General features: G+C 34.1%; 1 pseudogene; it reads right to left on the reverse strand.

Moving 5' to 3' along the window:
- Nucleotides 1-1,012: 1,012 nt before the first annotated feature.
- Nucleotides 1,013-2,286, reverse strand: LOC113618684 (short/branched chain specific acyl-CoA dehydrogenase, mitochondrial pseudogene; annotated as a pseudogene).
- Between the last annotated feature and the right edge of the window lie 17,085 nt (nt 2,287-19,371).

Genomic DNA, 19,371 nt, shown 5'->3' on the forward strand with positions numbered 1-19,371 from the left:
CTGAAGAAATGGCATCACCAGCCGTATATTTGCTGAGCTTTGCCTTTCCATAATTTGACTATAAAACAACAGATTTATTTTTGCCTTCCCAGAAACGTCATTTTTTATATTACCAAATATGCTTTTCGAACTCTACAGCTCCCTTCTATCCCTCATTCCTTACAAGATTTTAATACACTCCTTTATGGGGAAAAGACATCCCCCCTTGAGAATCACTGAACCAAAATATAATTTCTGAATTACTATTCATGATAAGGTTCAATAACTAAGTTTGAGAAAACAGTATTCAATTTAAAGATGGAAAAATACTGTATCATTGATAAAATGAATATTATAATATTGAGTATATTCTAATTATTAAACCAAATTATTTAAACTTCATTCTTGAAAACTAATGTAGAGACTTGTTTTTAAAATGATCTACTGAAATCATAATGAAATGCACCTTTCATACTGGTAAATTATAATAACAAATTATATTGCTTTCCTTTGTTGAAATGTTTTCTTCGATTATGTAATCCACTCATTTTCAGATATTCAGAACTAAAACTTTTAGATTTTTCTAAATAAATTTTTATCAGTTTCACCTAGTTTAGTAACTTAGAATTGAATATATTTCTTCTATAGAATTGCCAACTAGCACAAACATCTCTCTGACTGATGCACAATGACAAGAATATAAAATAGCCATGTCTGCAAGAAATACTTATATTGTCTTTATTTTTCCAAATTCTAATAGAGTGAAATTCTGTATACCCTGAAGCTAGAATGATAATGCATATAGAGTTTTAAAAATAGTTTTGGAGAAAATATGGATGCATTTCTTTCCAAATATTAAAAATGATCTTCTGCGTCTAAGTTAAGCAGATTGGAAAGAGGAAACAGGAAAGGTCTACCTCCAGATCCAAGGTGAAGGGCCTAAATAAAATCATTCAACACAGCCCCCAACAAGGCACAATAGTTTAAAATTTTACACCAGTGACACCAGGGAGGGGTCCCACTCCCATGGCTGTCAGTATTCTAAATCAATGCGCTTTGGGATGGTGTTCAGCTAGATGTTTGAAGTTCCTTCATATACTGTACCAATCTTACATCTCGGAAGTATTTTTCCACAGGGTAATTTTTGTTGTAGCCTACTCCTCCCATCCGCTTGATACATTTGCCAGTTATTAGGCCCTCAATCTCTGATGCATAGTACTTGGCCATAGATGATTCTTTAATGAATGGCCTTCCAGCTTCTAAAAACCTTGCAGCGTTGTATGTGAGTAATCTTGCAGCTTCTAGCTGGGTGGCCATGTGAGCCACTTGGTGTTGGCATCCCTGAAAATCAAATATTCTTTTGCCAAACTGTTCCCTTTCTTTAATATATGGAATAGTGTAGTCAAAACATCCTTGAGCCAGTCCCAGCATCTGTGCGGCCATTCCTATTCTACTTTCATTAAGACCCCCAATGGTTTACTTATAGCCATGTCCAATTTGTCCCAGGATATTGGCTTCTGGAACCTTGACATTTTCAAATGTTAATGGGCAAGTAAAAGAAGCTCTGCTTCCCATTTTGTTCTCTGGTTTCCCTATATGAAGGCCCTCAGTATGACAATCTACCAAGAAATAGGTAATTCCTGTATACCCAAGAGTAAGGTCTACATTTTCCATCACCATGAAGAGCTTGGCATCCTTGCCGTTGCTAATCCACATCTTTGACCCATTGATGACATAATAATTTCCCTTTTTATCAGGTTTGGTCTTCAAAGCAAATGAATCGCTACCTGCTCCAGCCTCTGAAAGGCAGAAACTTCCCATTTGTTCCGTAGCTAGCTTGGGCAAATAGATAGCCTTCTGTTCTTCTGTTCCATATTTTCCTAATTACTGTGTTCTGGATGTCACATACCAGAGCCAAAGATGCATCAACTTTGGCTAATTCCTCTATCACTAGGATAGAGGAAAAAATGAAGCTCCTGTTCCTCCATATTTTCTGTCAATTTCAATACCCATCAACCCTTGTTGAAATAATCCTCATATTACTGATTTTTCCATTTTTGAATTTTCATCCATTTTTGAAACCAAAGGAGCAATTTGTTCCTGGACAAATTTTTTAACCGTGCTCTTTATCATCCTCTCTTCATCTGTAAATGTTTGCAGAGGGGCATAGGGTAGGCCATTATTTGTTGCTTTGAGTCCAGCTTCTCAAAGCTGGGAAGATTTTAAGACATCAGGAGGATTTTTCCAGGAAGACAGGCAAATTGGGAAGTTTCTTCTTAACAGTGCGCTGCCACACAGCAGCCGAACCGTGGCTCCCTCCTTCTGTGCCCCAGGACAATCGCCCTATAATTCTTTTCGTTTTAAGCATATTTATGTTTTTAAGTTTCTGCAATTTCTTTAGCATAAGATATATTTTTAAAGATATATACTATTTTAAAATCTAAAAATCACACACATTTTCAATAGTGACAAAACTATTTTCCTATTATATCTCCTGTTAAGGGTTTGTGACTCAGAATTAAGTTGGGACCAGGGTAATATTACTACTTGATACACAAATTATTCCTTTGACTTACTGAATGCAAACCCACAGTCAACACATTTATCAGGAGAGGAATAGTTAAGAGCATTTGTTAGGTTTGTATATGTACACAGTAAATAGAAAAATATTAGGTTTATGGGACAGAACAAGATAAGCGAAATGAAAATTAAATGTCTGATAGTGTATTTCTAGTCTGTTTCAGCTGCTCTAACAAAAATATCATAGATTGGGTAACTTTTAAACAAAATAAATTTATTTCTTATACTTCTGGAGACTGGCAAGTCCAAGATCAAGGTACCAGCAGATATGCCTGGTGAGAGCCAGCTTCTTGGTTCATACACAGTCTTTTCATTGTGTCCTCACATGGTAACAGGGGAGTGGGAACTCTCTGGAATCTCTTTTGTAAGAGTCTCTTCAGAGTGTCTTTTGATCTCATTCAATGTGATGGTATTTTGACATGGGACCTAATGACCTAATCAAAGGTCCCATCTCTAAATACCATCACATTGGGTATCAGGTTTCAACATATGAACTTGGGCAGTGGGGAGGGGGCATACATATTCAGTCTTTAGCATAGTGACTAAAGAATAACATAATATATCTTCCATACCATTCCACAGAAAAGGATGTAATGCAGAGGAAAAGAAATAGTGGAAAGTTTGAAGGTCTGGGTTCTAGTCTTTGGCCTGCACATGCTGCTTTCCTTTTGTTGTAGATAAGCTGTGTAGCCTCTATTAACCACAAAGTCCTCATCTAGGAAATATACTTGTTAGCCCCTATGAAAATCCTTAAGGTCTCTTCAAGCCTTAAGATTTTTTTTGTAAAATTAACAATAGATCAAAGTAACAAGAACCTAGGGAGGGTGGGAGGGAGGGAGACACAAGAGGGAAGACATATGGGAACATATGTTTATGTATGACTGATTCACTTTGTTATAAAGCAGAAACCAACACACCATTGTAAAGCAATTATACCCCAATAAAGATGTTAAAAAAAAAAAAGTAACAAGAACCCTGAAGAGTTAAAATAACATGAAAAGTTATGATGTATATAAAGATCTGTGGATTGTTCTCATCATAAATAAATTGTAAATTTTGCATTTTAATTATCCTTCCTAGACCCCCATCTAAAAATATATCTATACTGTTATTTATTTTGTAGTGTTGGGAGAAATGAACAAAGCTTGAGTGCTACACATGGTGATAAATTTAAAATATGTTAAAAAACCACGTTCTGACTTGGCAATCATTCTTTTGTGTATATAATGAACCTGTAGTATTTTTCTTTCAAATTTTACTTCTGAGCTATAGTTATCTACAAATACATGTGCATACATGCCTAATCTTTGGGTTTCCAAGAGTGATTGTAAAGAAATTTAAAAATAAATCACTTTACAATCTCTCATGCAGTAAGTATGTGCTAGAGCAACTTATTATGGTGAGCGAAAGGATGTATCACATTGAGGTTTCACTAATTCCATATTGTGCTAAAGCACTGATACAAAAGAAGGACATGAATTAACAAACAGCACATCTTACTATTGAGGTATGTTAGATAATACAGTCAGATATTATAACCTAATTTCCAACTTAGAAAAGTTTTAATGAAAACTGTGGATAGTTGCTCAGATAAGCCAGAGGAGGAATGAAGAGCACAATTGTCCACCATTAATCCATTTCATTAAATTCAAGAATTTGAGCATATTAAGATAAATCAGAATAAAGATGAACGCTGAAAGCCATATACCTTTCAATCAAAAACAGGATTAGGAGCTGACATTGAACTGAGAGAGAGCCTAATTTAGACAAGCTAGCCTCTGAACTTTTGGAGCCCCCCTGAGAATGAAGTTTTATTCATATGAAGCACTTGTTCTGAATAATAGCCATGTTTCTTTGGCACTTATACCTAAAGAGTTTAACTTAGTCAATCATCACTTCTTTCCATTGTCTTCTTACAGATAATTGTGTCTTGGGGCTGCAAATAATATCATTATTAACTCTTTGAGATAGCCACTGTGTCTTCTGAATAGTGGCAAAATCCATAAAGCAGTTGAGTGGATTTTTACATCACTGGAAACTCATCAGTCAAGAGATGGTAGTCCTGTTAAGCAGGTGACAGACATCAAAGAGATTCATTACATCTGAAAATGCCAACTCCTTATAACAGCTTACTGAATATGCCTGCCACTACAAAGGTCAGTGTGTAAGATGTGACTAATACTGTTGTCAGAAAGCTCATACACTTCAATGCCAGTTTTCATTGCACCTTTTGTTTGGCACATATTGGGTGAAAGTTGTATTAGTTTTCACCCACTTGAAGAGGTAGATAATAGCTAGAGTTTATGATCACAATGCTTCATTAAATGCATTCTGCATTGAATGAATCAAACTTATTGGCTTTATTTCTGTAACTTTCTGTTGAAGCGTTTAAGGTTACACTATGAGTGATCAAAAAATACTTCGTGAGTAAGATGCTATGTTGACAGCTTTGACAGAACTAAGAATGACTTTTAATGAGTCTGTATCTAGGTACGTGTCGATGCTTCAAATATGAAGGTTCCAATACCCTGTTTGGATTAGAAGGGGAAAAATGGTATTTTGCCTATAGCTAGCATTTCCTAAAGATCCTTTCATAGGCAATTGTATTAACACAAGAACAGTTCTCTATATAAATGTCTGTGGTATTGGCACAATTCCTGGAATATTATGGTTGTATATATACATATACATATATATACATATATATATATGCATGTGTGTATAAAATACTGACCAAAAATAGCACCAAATAAAAGTTATGGGCTCCATTCTTCCTCTAAATTCTGGGGAATATAGGCTCAAAAATACTAAATCAATATACCCTATTTAATTTTCTCAGCTTCAAAGTCTCCAATTCACATTAACCAAAGAGTGTGATTATTGATGCTATATGATCCTGACATCACTTACAGTGCCTGGAAGTGTTGCCTTGGTAGGGAATAGACAATGATCTTATAATGTTTCTCTGAAGTTGGGTTATATATTTGATTCATATTTAAGTATGCTTATTCTTGAGAGAAAGTATAACATTCTCTGAAGAAAATTTTTTCTAACATTCGTACCTGAAATGTCTTTCCTATGCTCTACGCTGGCCGTTTTCCTATCTGAATGTAACTTTAAAACTTTTAAAAATATGAATGGATCACCCTACCTTAAAGTCCAGTACACTGGCTTCCTATGAATAAATTGTTCCCATCCACTTTAAGGAAGTCATCTGACCCAGAAATCTGACAGCTTAAAGTATGCCAGAATATGGCAATTTTTTCTTTCTTTAGAAGAGGTAAATCATATATCCTAGGAATAAAGTGTCTGCTACATTAATGCAGTTGACTTCTGGTCATAGTCTGTCCTTACATAGTGACTACTATATCATTTATATCAAACAAAGAAACATTTTAAAGGAGGCAAGGGAGGTGAGTGGCATTTGTCACACAGCTGTGCAGGGATAGCTCAGGTAATTTATTGAGCCTCTGATGTATTGTGCTATCAGTCTTAATTTTCTCCTGCCATTTCTTCATGAACCAAAGAAAAGAAAAAATTATTTTCTTATAATCTCAAGGGAATGTGAAAATAAGATCAAATAACCTATATTTAGCAAAGAAAGTTTAAAAAAAAAGGAAAAATGAAGTGGCTTAAATTTTAGAACATAGGCCTGACATATTATGTCCCCTTTAAATGTTTCCTCATCAGGTTACATGTTCTGCTAATTTTTAAAGAAATCTGAGCTAGAGATTTTATGTTACTTAGATTAAAATAAACTATTTTATGTGAAGTAAAATGTACATAATATGGAGCTTTAAGTAATGTTTTATTATGTCACTGTATCCCTGCCGGTGAGAGGCAGTATTATTTAATTCTGAAAGGATGGTATGGTAAACTCTGTACCTATTATTAGCTCTTTCTAATGCACACAATATGAAGAAAGAACTGAGATTTAAAGCATGAGACTCTAGTTCTAGACCAATCTGCCACCATCCAGTTATGAAATATTAGTGAGTGAACAAGTGTCTCTGGACATTGATAAATCTTCTTTTCACTGAATACATGCAATGAACAATATCTGAAATTCTATAATCAGTAATGTCTTTAACTTTAATCTCTTGAGAATAAGACCAAAATATAGGCTAAAATCACATTTGGGAATGATTTTTCATTATATGTATACATGTATATATGTTTTATATGTATACGTATATATGTTTTTCCTATTTCTAATCCCATGTCCCCACTAATATAAACATATATTTTGGGGAAGAAATTTAGAAAGGCATACGTGCACAGATTTTATTGGTTAGTGAGGTACCTGAACCTGCCAAAATAAGCATTTTATTAAAATATTTGGTTGAAATCAAGTAAACACAGGTTTCTTCTTTCAACCTAATAGACTGTCATCATATGTTTTGGTATTGAAATGATGCTAGCATGCCTCCAGATTACTTTAAATGAGGAACATAAAAGGTACAATAAATGGCAAAGTAAATGGTAGAATAAAGCACTGATCTAGATTCCCTCTCCGGTAAGCTCTAGGGATGATAAGTTCAATTTTTTTAAGGCAAGGTGTTCAGTGATAAAAGATTGGGCCAGCTATCATTTATAGTCTCTCCGCTCCAAACCCAACCTTCTTTTTCCCAGTTTTGTGGACCCTGTACGTATTTCTGTTTCTCTAGCTGGTACATTGTTGGGCTTTTGTTTCAATAACGAGTGCTGGAGCGACATAGTGAGGTGATAGTGACAAGAAGCCACTTCCCTCAGGTTGGGTGCTGCCTCCATATTTTATCAAGTGCAGGAGGTGAGGCTTGGTGGCTCTCACTTCATGAGACTTTATAGACAGTTTCTAGCCTCACTGTCTTTCACAGGAGCTGTGCCCTTACTTTTAAGCCATGCTCTTCCTACCTGGCTGGCTGCTTTTACAGATGAACTTCATCCATCATCAAGCAACTGACTATCCTTTATGAGGTTGCTTCTAAAGAAGGTCCAGCTGAGACCTCAGGCAACTGCCTCACCAACACGTAACTTACTTCTACAGACCAGCTCACATCTGCCCACTTCCTCTGGCAATGGCAGACCGTTTCTGTAGATCAGCACTGGCCTGCATCCTCCAGAAAGCTTTGTTGCCACTGGAAGACTGCTTGTCTCTCTCTAGCCATGCCTTCTGCAAAGAGTTTGAAATCTCAGCCTTGGGTGGAGGAACCTCTCCTAAGTCCTCAGTTTCTTTCACTGTCCAGTATCCTTCAACTTAGTAATAGTATAACGTGTTTATTTGCACTTGCAAATTCTGGACTCCATAGAGTTCCTTATATCTCTTTTAGTAGTTAAAGGCTTTGTATAAGTTAATGATTCTTTATAATAAAGATTCCTTGTTTAAATTACTAGTGTATTTGTTGTCTCTTAACTGGACCCTCATTGATATAAAAGTATAATGGAACTCATTGCTTTTGTTTAGCAATTCAACTTTCATATTTTTTGGAAGTAAAACAAAAAAAATGCAGTGAGTATATGAATGTTAGGAAAATAATTTGAACTAAAGTTCACAACATTATTGTCAGAGGAAATATTTGTCAGAGGAAGAAAATTAATATTCCTAGGCACTTGACACTCTCATGGCTTCCTGAGATATAAACACCCCTTTCACCTGCCAAGATCCAGGATGCCTATATAGGGCTTAGGTATTGGACAAATGAATTATCTGTAATTCATGTCATCTGTATCAACAACTAATTTCATCTTTCTTAAAATGTCCAGGTAATTGTAAATTTTTTGACCATTCCCCTTAGCAACATTTTAATCTTTTCTTCTGTCAGTATAGTTTGCCTCCTTTTAGAGAGGGGAAGAAAAGAGGGTGGAATATTAGATTGAGCTATGGTATATAAAAGAGAGACAGAGAGACTTGAGAGAAAAGAGGGGGAAAACTATTAAAATAAAGCTTGGTCTTTATGTTTCATTAACAGCCATATTTGCCAACAAAATACAACAGAAAAGAAATTGAACTGAAACAAACTACCATGTGGTTATTCTGGGAGTTTTAATTGCCCTTACCTTTTCTTGTTCTCAGCTTGCTTTTGTTAACACGCCTACCCACTTTTCCTTTTCCTTTACCTCTGCTCCGTGTTAAAAGCTAGAATGTCCCCAGCAGATGTTTAAGCTGAACCTCTGAGCCAACTGAGGCAACAAGTTGTGGTTAATAAAGTATAAGAGTTTCGAACTAGAAGCAGCCTTAAAGATTGTCTACTCAAACCCTTAATTTCACAGAAAAGGGGGATAAAGCTAAGGGAGTTAAGAACTCAAAAATAAAAAAGGATGGTCTGACATAAGAATGGGTAGTTTGGGTTCCTGGGTTCAAACTTGGTTCCATGAACTTGGTTCTCTATCTATCATATACCCTTGAGGTTAACATCAGGCCTAACTTTCAAAGTACATCAGGATTTTGCTCAGAAAACAAAACATTATCCAGAAAAAATAAATTTTTGTTGATATTAGTAATTATATTCTTAACTCTGGCATTCCTGGAAGATGCTAGTATAATGTTTTTAGGTCAAAAGGATACTCTCACAGTTTTCTAGGCAATTCTCAAATATTCATTCTCTCTTTCATTTAACAAGCAATTATTGAATGTCCTTAATGTGTTCTTGGTGTCGGCTAGGCATTCGGGGGGAAGAAAGAAAATTAATAGAAAAAGGCAGAAATGTTGATCCTTGATTTCAAAAATCCTAAAACCTATATTTTAAACAACATAAGCACATTTGATTGGCATTAGTACATTTAAAATACTATAATTCTAAGTAATAAATTATATGGGTCATACATTCTAAACAGAAAGAAAATAAAGGCATAATCATGGTAAGGTACATTTAATCTAGAATTTTTTTGAGAAGGCTCAATAATGTAATGAATACAAAGGTGAAGAGGAGAAAAAGTAGGGAAAGGCTTTTTAAATGGTAAAACTCGCACAAAGTCAGGAAGAGTGAATAATAAAGGAAAGTAGCAGATGAACTAATATGGATGAAATAGTAACTAGTTTGAGAAAGTAATTTTAAATGGCAATATTTATCTGCAGTATAAGAAAAGAAACTTGATTAAAAGTAGATATTCATAACATGGACAGCAATTCTATTAGATACATAGGTAGGTAGATAGATAGATAGGGAAACAGCTACATCAGAAATATAAAATCATTAATATAGAAAACAGTATAATGATGACATACTTGTATTAAAATGAGGAAAAAAAGAAGTGGTTACCTGTGTGTGTGTTTCTGGAAACTATTAAATGGTTAATTTGTATTCTTGTTCACTTTTACTAGTTGTGTTCAAGGAAAGAATAAATTATATGAAGATTTGACCAAAAGCAAAGAAAAACCCAGCAGGCTTCATTGAGATTAACTGTTTCTCAGAAGCTCATAAGTGAACAAGTCAGATCATTGTGGTCATTTATCTGTAGCTGATTGCATCCATTTATCAAACCTCTTTTGTTTCTCCCACTTGTTTTTTTTTTTTTTAGTAGAAGTCCACTTCAGTGATAAAATAACTTTACATGATGCTACTTTTTTTAAAATAATTTTCTTCTCTGACCATTATTGCTTTCTTCATTTCTTATATCATTGCTTCTGATCATTCATTAAGCAGTTAGCAGTTTTAATGATGAAAAAAAAAAAAGAAAACTAAAACTAGAGAAGATGGAAGAAAGGAAGGAAAGATATACATTGTAGTAAACTCATCATCTTTATACCACGTTTGTCATACTAAGAAAGAAGAATTTCTTAAAACATGTTTCGATGTCACCAATAAGATTACTTGTAGGTTTTTCTAGGAATGATGATAGTCTTACCTGTATATTCATATACAGAGTTGAACTATGCCTATATGAAGATTAATCACTCAATTTTTATTGTAAGAAGGGATTTAGAATTTATATTTAAGTCAATATAGATATTTGAGATTATAGATGAATTTTCTATTATAATTATTGTATATTTATGAAAAATGACTACAGATTGAATATGAAATTATAGGGATTATTATAGTGTAGTTATGGAAAAATATGAACATTTTATGGGATAGTCTTCATTTAAAAATAAAATTTCATATCTGAGAGTTTAGACACTGGAGATAGGCTTACTCATACCATAGAATATCAAACTATGCACTTTCATAATAGTAAATGCTACCAAGAATAAGCCTTTACTGAATTAAGAAGACATAATATTTCTAAGTTGCTAAGTAATATAAAAGAAATTAAAGCACATGCAATAATTAATACTGGTTTTATAATTCTGTTTAACTGTTTGTAAAATGTCTAATGTATACAGTGAGTTAACTATAAAAATAAAAATATGTGCCGTAATTGAGTAAAAGTCAGTACATATCATAAAAATAATTTGAAATATGGTGACTCGAACGTAAATTTTTGCTGAAGATGTCTAGCCTTAAATCTGATACAACTTTTCAATATACCTATACTCTTTTCCAGAGTTTTCACAGCATAGTCATAACATTAGCCTGATGTACATGTTAAAAGCATATTTGAGTAAACATTTCAACTTGTACAATAAGTCAAAATAAACACAGAAATTGATACTTTATAAACAGATCAGGATTGAACATGAGATAATTCCATGTATCTAACAGATTGAATGATTTTACATTTTCATGGACAAAATTACAAATATGCTACAAAAAATACTGAACTTGAAATCAGAATTTTGGGGTTTCCATTTTCATATGTCCAATCATTAGCTTTTTACCTACTTTAGCTCTCTGAGAAACTTTCTACGCTGTGACTGCTTTCCCTACTGGTCCATTTCTCTCATTCTAAACATGTCATTATATTTCCCATCCTTAGGAAAACAAAACAAAACAGTAACAATTATATCTACACTCCAAAAATAAAACCGTTCTCAGATTCACCATCTACACTTTGGAATAGACTATCCTATTGTTCTCTTCCTCTTCCTCCCTAAATTTATTTTTAGACCACAGGTATAAAAGATTGAGTAACCATTTTCATTAGTGTAAAGCACTTTATCACCATCAGTAGAATGCCCCTCTTGTTATAATATTTAATACTAATTGTATTCCTTTTATATCCATGGATACTCTGATCCCCATTGGCATTTACTTAAACACATATGTATATATTTGAAAAACGATGTGCCCTTGCAAAATGCATACTGCTGTTTTATGTGTATACTACACATGTTAAGTATATGTGAATGGCATTTTGCTATTCTGCCCTTGTTATTCATTCAACACTATGTTGTTAATGTGTTTTTTTTTTTTTTTTCCTTTTAATGACATCTTGGGAAGATTCCAGAGCTTTCCAGTTGAGAAACTAAAATAGCTTATCTGAATGTCATTCATTCTGTTAAACAGGGGGAGCACCTCCAGAGGAAAAAATACATAAAACAGGTCAACCAGACTAGTTTCCTTGTAAATGTATTCTCAAGTAAATAGGAAAAAAAAAAAAAGATATCTGCTGAGGGGAAGAGAACTTATCATTAAAATGCGCTTCATAGGATGACTCTGCCTAAGAATAACCTGTACTAAGTAGAACTTAGGTTCTCTGAGACTTGATACCCTGGAGAATTCTGTGTAAGCTATGCAATCTCTGATATAAAATGGAGGTGTGTCATAACTGAAATTCTTGCTGTGTGAAGGGCCTGGGGACACGGAAAGGTGAGGGCCTGGGGAACTGCCTCAGTTTCCCTGACATCTTTCTGCTTTACTGCACCTTCTTGCTTGCCTATGTCCTTGAATTTATTTAGTAAAGCTTGACACCCAGTGAGATCTCTGATTTTAACTGACTGAACAGTCTGATCCTGTATTTAGCCCATTAGTCACTTTCTGTTATTAAATGTCTCATTTGATAATTTAAGTACATTCTCAAGCATTAAAACTTTCAGTCTAGTTCAATTTAAGATATCAATCTCACATCCAATTCAAAGCTTCCAAATCCAGTTTGAAACTTGATCTTAAGCTCACGAACCTGCAGCAGGAAGAGAGGCACAAGCTGCTTTCTCGTTATTCCTTCTCTCTCACCGCCTCCATCCATTCCCGCACTAGTGGCTCTTCTATAAGTTGGGATGAAAGGTTAAGGGATGATGTAAACAGGTAAAATCCTTATAAGACTGCCACTACTTTAATTTAGACTTCAATGAGAGCTCTATCACAGGCATTTGAATGTTGCTGTTTCTAGGATCCCCTTCTTCAATTTACATTTTTGGGAGGCCTTATTAAGGCATAGAAAGACAGATACCTTATGTGGGAAGTGCATTTTCATGAAAGTTGACTTCTTGTGATCCTACCCCTCAGGGTTCTTGCTACTGGCAACTCAAGCAAGCCTCGCACAGGGTCTGCGAGACAGCTCCTTGGTGAAGTCTGCCATGACTATGAAGAGAGGAGACTTAGCTGATTATCTGCTGAACCTTATAGGCTTATCTGAATGAGCCCTCAAATTGTATCACACAGGAAATTGTATTTCCTGTTCACAAAGAGCATCAATATCCACAGAAAGAACTACTACTTACACCACATAAATGAAATGCTTTTTCCCATTTTCTATTAACTACACCCATCATACAACTCTGTAAGAAACACAAGCTTCAGGGTAGGGAAGGGAAGATGACTGAAAGCGTATAAAGAAGAATAAATCATGCTCCCATACTTTCTCTTGGGAAGGATGCTAAGCCACAGTTCTACTGTGAGCCCAGAATAAAATAAGTTGTTGTATTTGCTGTTAGATTAAAGTTTGACAGAGCATTGGACAGGACTTTATAATATCTTAAGATAAATAGCAACCACCAAAATTAGACCAATTGCAAAACAAAAATAAAAGGAAATCTCTGGGATTCACTGAGATCATCAAAGAGTAGATGTGAGAGAACTGGCAGAGCCTAACTGAACACAGGAGTAGAATAAAAATAAAGCCATTGCTTATTTGTGCCCCATTAAAGTCAACTCATTCAGTGCATCCATTATATACATGAGTCATTTGGGGTTCTTGTCTAAATTGTCTCTTTATAGCCTCCCTACATTTTTATTTTAGGTTTTCTGGGATTTTTGACTTCTCTCTCAGCCAAGTATTGTAAAAATTATCCAGTCACTCATTGCTTTACTATACATTTCCCACCCTCAGATATATTAACACAGCTTCTATTTCTTCCACTCTATTAAAGCTGTTTTTCTAACATGGATCCCTGCATGCATATTTTACTGAGACTCTCTAATACTGTTTAATGGTCAGTTTTTAAACTCTTTGTTCCTTCTAGTTTAATGACACTATTTTGTCTGATTTTTCATCCCCAGTCCTTTGTATCCACTTTTATACTTGATCCTTAAACACTGAATCTCCGAAGGAGTTGTAAACTAGTCCACTGTACTTCTTTTTCTTTCTCTTTGTTTTAATTTACTCTCCTGACTGAATATTCCATCAATATGCTAATGATTCCCAATGCCTCTCTTTAGCCCTCAACCTGCATTTCTAACTCATCTATTTACCTGCTTATAAGTCAGGTCTGTATGTCTCAAAGATGTCTTAAGCTTATACAGTTCAAATTATAACTGAATACTTATTATGATGTCACTTAAACTTCATATATATATTTAATGGCATATATCTGTTAATTTAATGGCAAAAATTTATCCCAGGTACATGAATCTGTAACCTAGGGTCTATCCTGTAATTCTTCATCTCCTCCCACTTCCAATCAATTATCGACACCTCGAGAAAATTTCTCTAAAATGCCCTTCCCCTCTTTGTCATCATATTACACCATACATGCTTTTATTTTAATGCCTATATTGGAGTGGACCCATTTATTCATTTGTCTCTCTCATTAAAGTATATGCTTATCCCGGACAGTAATTCTTAGGCACCTCTGTAGTATATTACCTAGCACAGAGTCTGCAATCAAAAAGTATATGTTCCATATGTATTTTCTGCCCTGAACTGACTTCCAGTTTGCAAAATAGTTTTCTTTTACTTGCTTCTAACATTGATAACCTTTCACTAGATCAAAATATCATTCATGTAAAATATTTTATAAAGAGAAATATGATGTGTCCTTATTAGCTGTGGCTGACCATCTGAATTGCTTTGTGAAATGACGCATAATAAACAAACAAAAAATTGATCACTAAATTTAATTTATAAATGTTTTTTCCTTCCTTTTTAAACATATGCAGTGCCAATTTTTATAAAATTATTGATTCAATTAGGAGAATGCCACTTTATAAAGAATATAATTAAAGTATAAGAATACTTCACAGAATTGCCATAAAAGTAAATTTAACAAGTTCTTTCTATTTATTTCCATGCTGACTGCATATATACTATTTCCTTCCTTTTGCATTAACCTAAGTCCCTCTCTCACAAACAAACTTATTTGCCCTTGCTGTGCACTGTATCTATAACCAGTTTTTTACTTCTGTTTTCGACAAGATATATTATTTTGCTTTTTACACCTACTACTGCTCTCTCTTTACCTTGCTTTCACACTCTTTCTCATTATAATCTGGCAGCTATATCCTCTTGGTCTTTGTTCTCCTTAATCATTTTTGTAGGATTTAGCAATGTTGACCATTTCCTTTTGGACACCTTCTTATCCAAATATTGTTCTACTCAACTGCTCATTCTGTCTCATTTTCTCTTCATAATACAGAAGGTAATAAATTTCCATTGATTTATTCAGTCAGCCAACAAGCATGTATTAAATGGCTCCTGTGTGCCAGCACTTTGCAAATGATAATAAAACACTTATTCCCGAAGAACTTACTATTTGGATGGGAAGACAGATATATAATGAATTCAAACATAGAGAGGAAGTCATTCTAAATAACATATAAACATCTAGAGGGTTAAATTTAATTTTGACCCAAAAAGCATTAAAGGAAAAATTAGATACAATATACCAAGAAATGTGGTGAGAATTTCCTATCTAATATTTATTCCTTTGTAAGGAATAAATTCAACTATGAATCATTGATAGAAAAATCAGAAAATATAAGTCAAGAAAGACTAGCTTTGCATTCTCAAAAGATACTGCTTTAGAAATTCCTATGCTAATTTTCCACTTTTGTAATGAATTTATGTTTTAAAAATAATGTATTTAGTCAAGAATTATATAATATTTAAATAATATTTCCCCCCTCTGATACACTGTATACCTAATTCAAGTGCAGTAGTCTGCTGTAGCATAAAGTTTTTATCATAGCTTTTGTGATATTTCATACTGATAGGATGTCTGATAGGATGTCTCCTGTCACTCAGAATGATCTTGCACAGCCTTTTGAGGACTCATGCATGTGAAAAATAATCCTTCATGACAGTTTCCTATAATTTAAGACAGCAATTTCTTCCACATCTGCCTGTTTTATTGATAAGCGTCATTGGTGAAAGGGAATTGTCTGCAACCCAGTATAGATGAAAATGAATAGTACTGGAGATTATAAATGTAACCTTGCTAGAGAAATTATATCAATTTGAGACATATTGTCTCTTGAAGGTAGACAAATACTAAAGAGCTGAACCATACAGTTTATGAAACAATTTATTTTTGTCATCTCTTTCAGCAAAATCAAAACCAACTTTTTCTTCTTTCCTTCCTTTCTCTTTTCTTTCTTTTTCTTTTTTCTTTCTTTCTTCTTTTTCTTTCTTTCTTTCTCTTTCTTTCTTTTTCTCCCTTCCTCCCTCATCCTCCCTCCCTTCCTTTCTTCCTTCTTTCCTTCTCTCTCTTTCTTCCTTTTTAGTGCTGTATATGTTAACACTCTGTGCCTCAGTTTACTCATGTATAAAACTGGGACACCAATCATACTTCACACAATTATAATTTTTAAAAATGAAATGTTTTCAACAGTGTCTTTCACAGTAGTGTTATTTAAGTGTTGTAACATTATTTTTTCATATCCTTATCAACTTCTTATGAAACATTCAAGTATAAACTTCTGTACCTTATATTGTGAGTCAAGAGCTATGATTCCCTCTCTTATGCTATGTGCAGTGGGCAGAATTCCCCTTAGAACTGTCAATGCCCTAATCACTGGAAGCTGTGAGTATGTTACCTTACATGGCAAAAAAAAATTTGCAGTTGAGATTAAGGTTAAGGCTCTTAAAATAGGTAGAAGAGCATAGATTATCAAGATGAGTCCAATATAATTACATGAGCTCTTAAAACACAGTAAACTCTCTTGGTGTGGAGTCGAGTGAGGTGAAGTAGGAAGAAAAAAAGAGAGATCCCAATCACAAGAATATTGCCACCAAGACAATTTGCCCACCATCACTACACTATTGAATCTCAGAGGCAATAAGATGAGAGAAAGACAGAGGGGGAGAGAGATAGTGCAAGGATAAGAAGGAAGAAAAGGATGGGAGAAGGAAGTAGTTATACAAGAAAAACAATATTAACTTACTCCAAAATAAAGTAAGACTGTAGAGACATCACTTAAAATAGCAACAAAATTAAAAGATATTTAAGAATGAATCTAACAAAAATTACACAAAACACAATTGAAAGAAAATTGAAAACCATGATTGAAAGACATAGTAGATTTTCATTTGAAGCAAAAGAAAACACAATAGTGTTATAACAAATGGTATTCAAAGCTAAGTCTCTTATGAGAAACACAAAGAATGGAAGGCATTTTTTCACATTGTCTAGAAATCAAGACATATTATAAAATATACTAATTAAAATCTAGTAGTTTTATACAAAATTATGGAAATAGATTAGTGGACAAGACTACAGAGTCGGAGGACAAAATATACATATATTTTGCTCTAATTTGAGAGAGGAAGCCTTATAAGTAATCAAGAAAAGATTACTTAGTAAATTTTCCAAAAGTTAGAAAAACTAAATATATGAAAAGCACACATTAGATATCAAATCACTCAAAATTATATAAACATGATAACAGTTAAAACTTAGAGAAAAATTTCTTATCTTGGTATATGGATATATATCTTAAAAAGCAAAAAGCAAGTATATTAAAGATCTGATAAATTTTACCATATTAAAAATAAATATTTTGTGAAACAAAAGACATTCTAAATGTTCAAATAAGCAAAAGACATATGAGTATAAAAATGGGTATAAAATTAATCAGTGTAAAATTATGACAAGCAATTTATGAAAAAAAAAAAAACAATGATCAAAGGAAGAGTTCCTCATAATCATATAATGAGATTCTGTGGAGCAAAAAGAGAAAAATTCCTTGATCTACAAGTATCAACATGGATGTGTTTTCATTATGTTAAATGAAAACAGCAAATTTCTATGAGGCAGGATAATAGGACAGAACTCATGTGAATTACAAATGTTCATAAAAAGTATCATCATAAAGTTTATGGCTATACATATATTCAATATATAGAAATATGCACTGGAACAATACATACTTTTTTTTTTTTCCTGGAAATATCTGATGGGGGCTGGAGCAGGGGAAAAATACACATTAATTTTGAGTGCTGTGTACAACTTGTGTCTATAATATTAGTTTCTGTGCTTTTAATGTTTTGAAAAAAAACAAAGTAAAACACGTGGGGAATAATCAATCAGGCTTTTTGGCTCTTTTTGCAACATTATATTTGTTACCAAACTCGAAGCTTCCATCACTTTCTGTATCCATATTATTTTGTCCCAAAAGCTCTTATCTCATTTGCATTCAATTTACTTATAAGAATTTCATCATACCAAATTATTTTTCTTGCTGACAAATTTGTAACAGAAATAAAAAGATCTCATTTGACTTCTACTAAACCTAAGTACAATAAAAGTATTATATTTAATAGTGATGACTCTAAAGACATGTCTGTATTAATTAAATCAAGAAACTAACTTTAATACCAGGTATTAACTTAATATTGAATATTTCCCAGTTCACATAAACCTGAAACTCATTCTGTCTAGTTCCCCCTATATTTTTTAGAGTTTAGTTTGTAAGTGCTTATTTTTAAGTCAATTAAATAGGGCTCTTTTATAAGTTCAATTTTGATAATATTTTCCAGGGGTAGAGACATGGCGTATGTATAATGTGTACACTGACATATAAACAGACAAAACTAGAGGTCTCATAGCTTCACTTTAAAAACTTAGTCACAACACAGAACACAAAGTACACATGCACAGCCATCACAGGTTGACCAGTAGAGGCCCTAATCAGACACTCCCTTAAATACAAGTGTCTCTCAATGGCTTATGCACGTCAGAACCAACTGGCCCAAAAGAGCACCCCTTACCCAAATGGTGCCTGGTGCCCACAAATGATTCTCAATGGCAGATGCACATCAGAATCAACTGGCCATAGAAGGAGGCTGCCTGGGCATGCTCCAATGGGAAAACCTGGTCCTGAAGCTTGTCAGTTCATCCAAATGCACGTTCCCATCTCCACCAACTGAAAGTGAAAATGGGCAGCTGGTGCTGAGCAGAGGAGAGACAGGGAGCATCCCAGGAACGAATAGTTTCAGCAGCTGCTGGGACTTCCCTGATAATACCCCACTCTGGCCCAACTAGCCATAAGCAGCTCTCAACCACTGCACCACCAGGGAAGCCGCCTGCTCAATTTTTTTTGATCAATCTTAACAATGAAGCCCTAATGCAGAATTTAGATATTTAAAATGTGTCAATTTTAAAAGCTGAATTGAACAGAAACGTTATTTAGAAATCAAACAAATCTCTCTCACTTAAAGTTGATGCAAAATAAATTTCTCTTAAAAATGCCCTTGGGCTTCCCTGGTGGCGCAGTGGTTGAGAGTCTGCCTGCTAATGCAGGGGACACGGGTTCGAGCCCTGGTCTGGGAGGATCCCACATGCTGCGGAGCAAC

This window comes from Aethalodelphis obliquidens, unplaced genomic scaffold (genome assembly GCF_003676395.1).
Source record: "Aethalodelphis obliquidens isolate GAN/ISIS:26980383/991018 unplaced genomic scaffold, ASM367639v1 scaffold6, whole genome shotgun sequence".
NCBI lineage: Eukaryota > Metazoa > Chordata > Mammalia > Artiodactyla > Delphinidae > Aethalodelphis > Aethalodelphis obliquidens.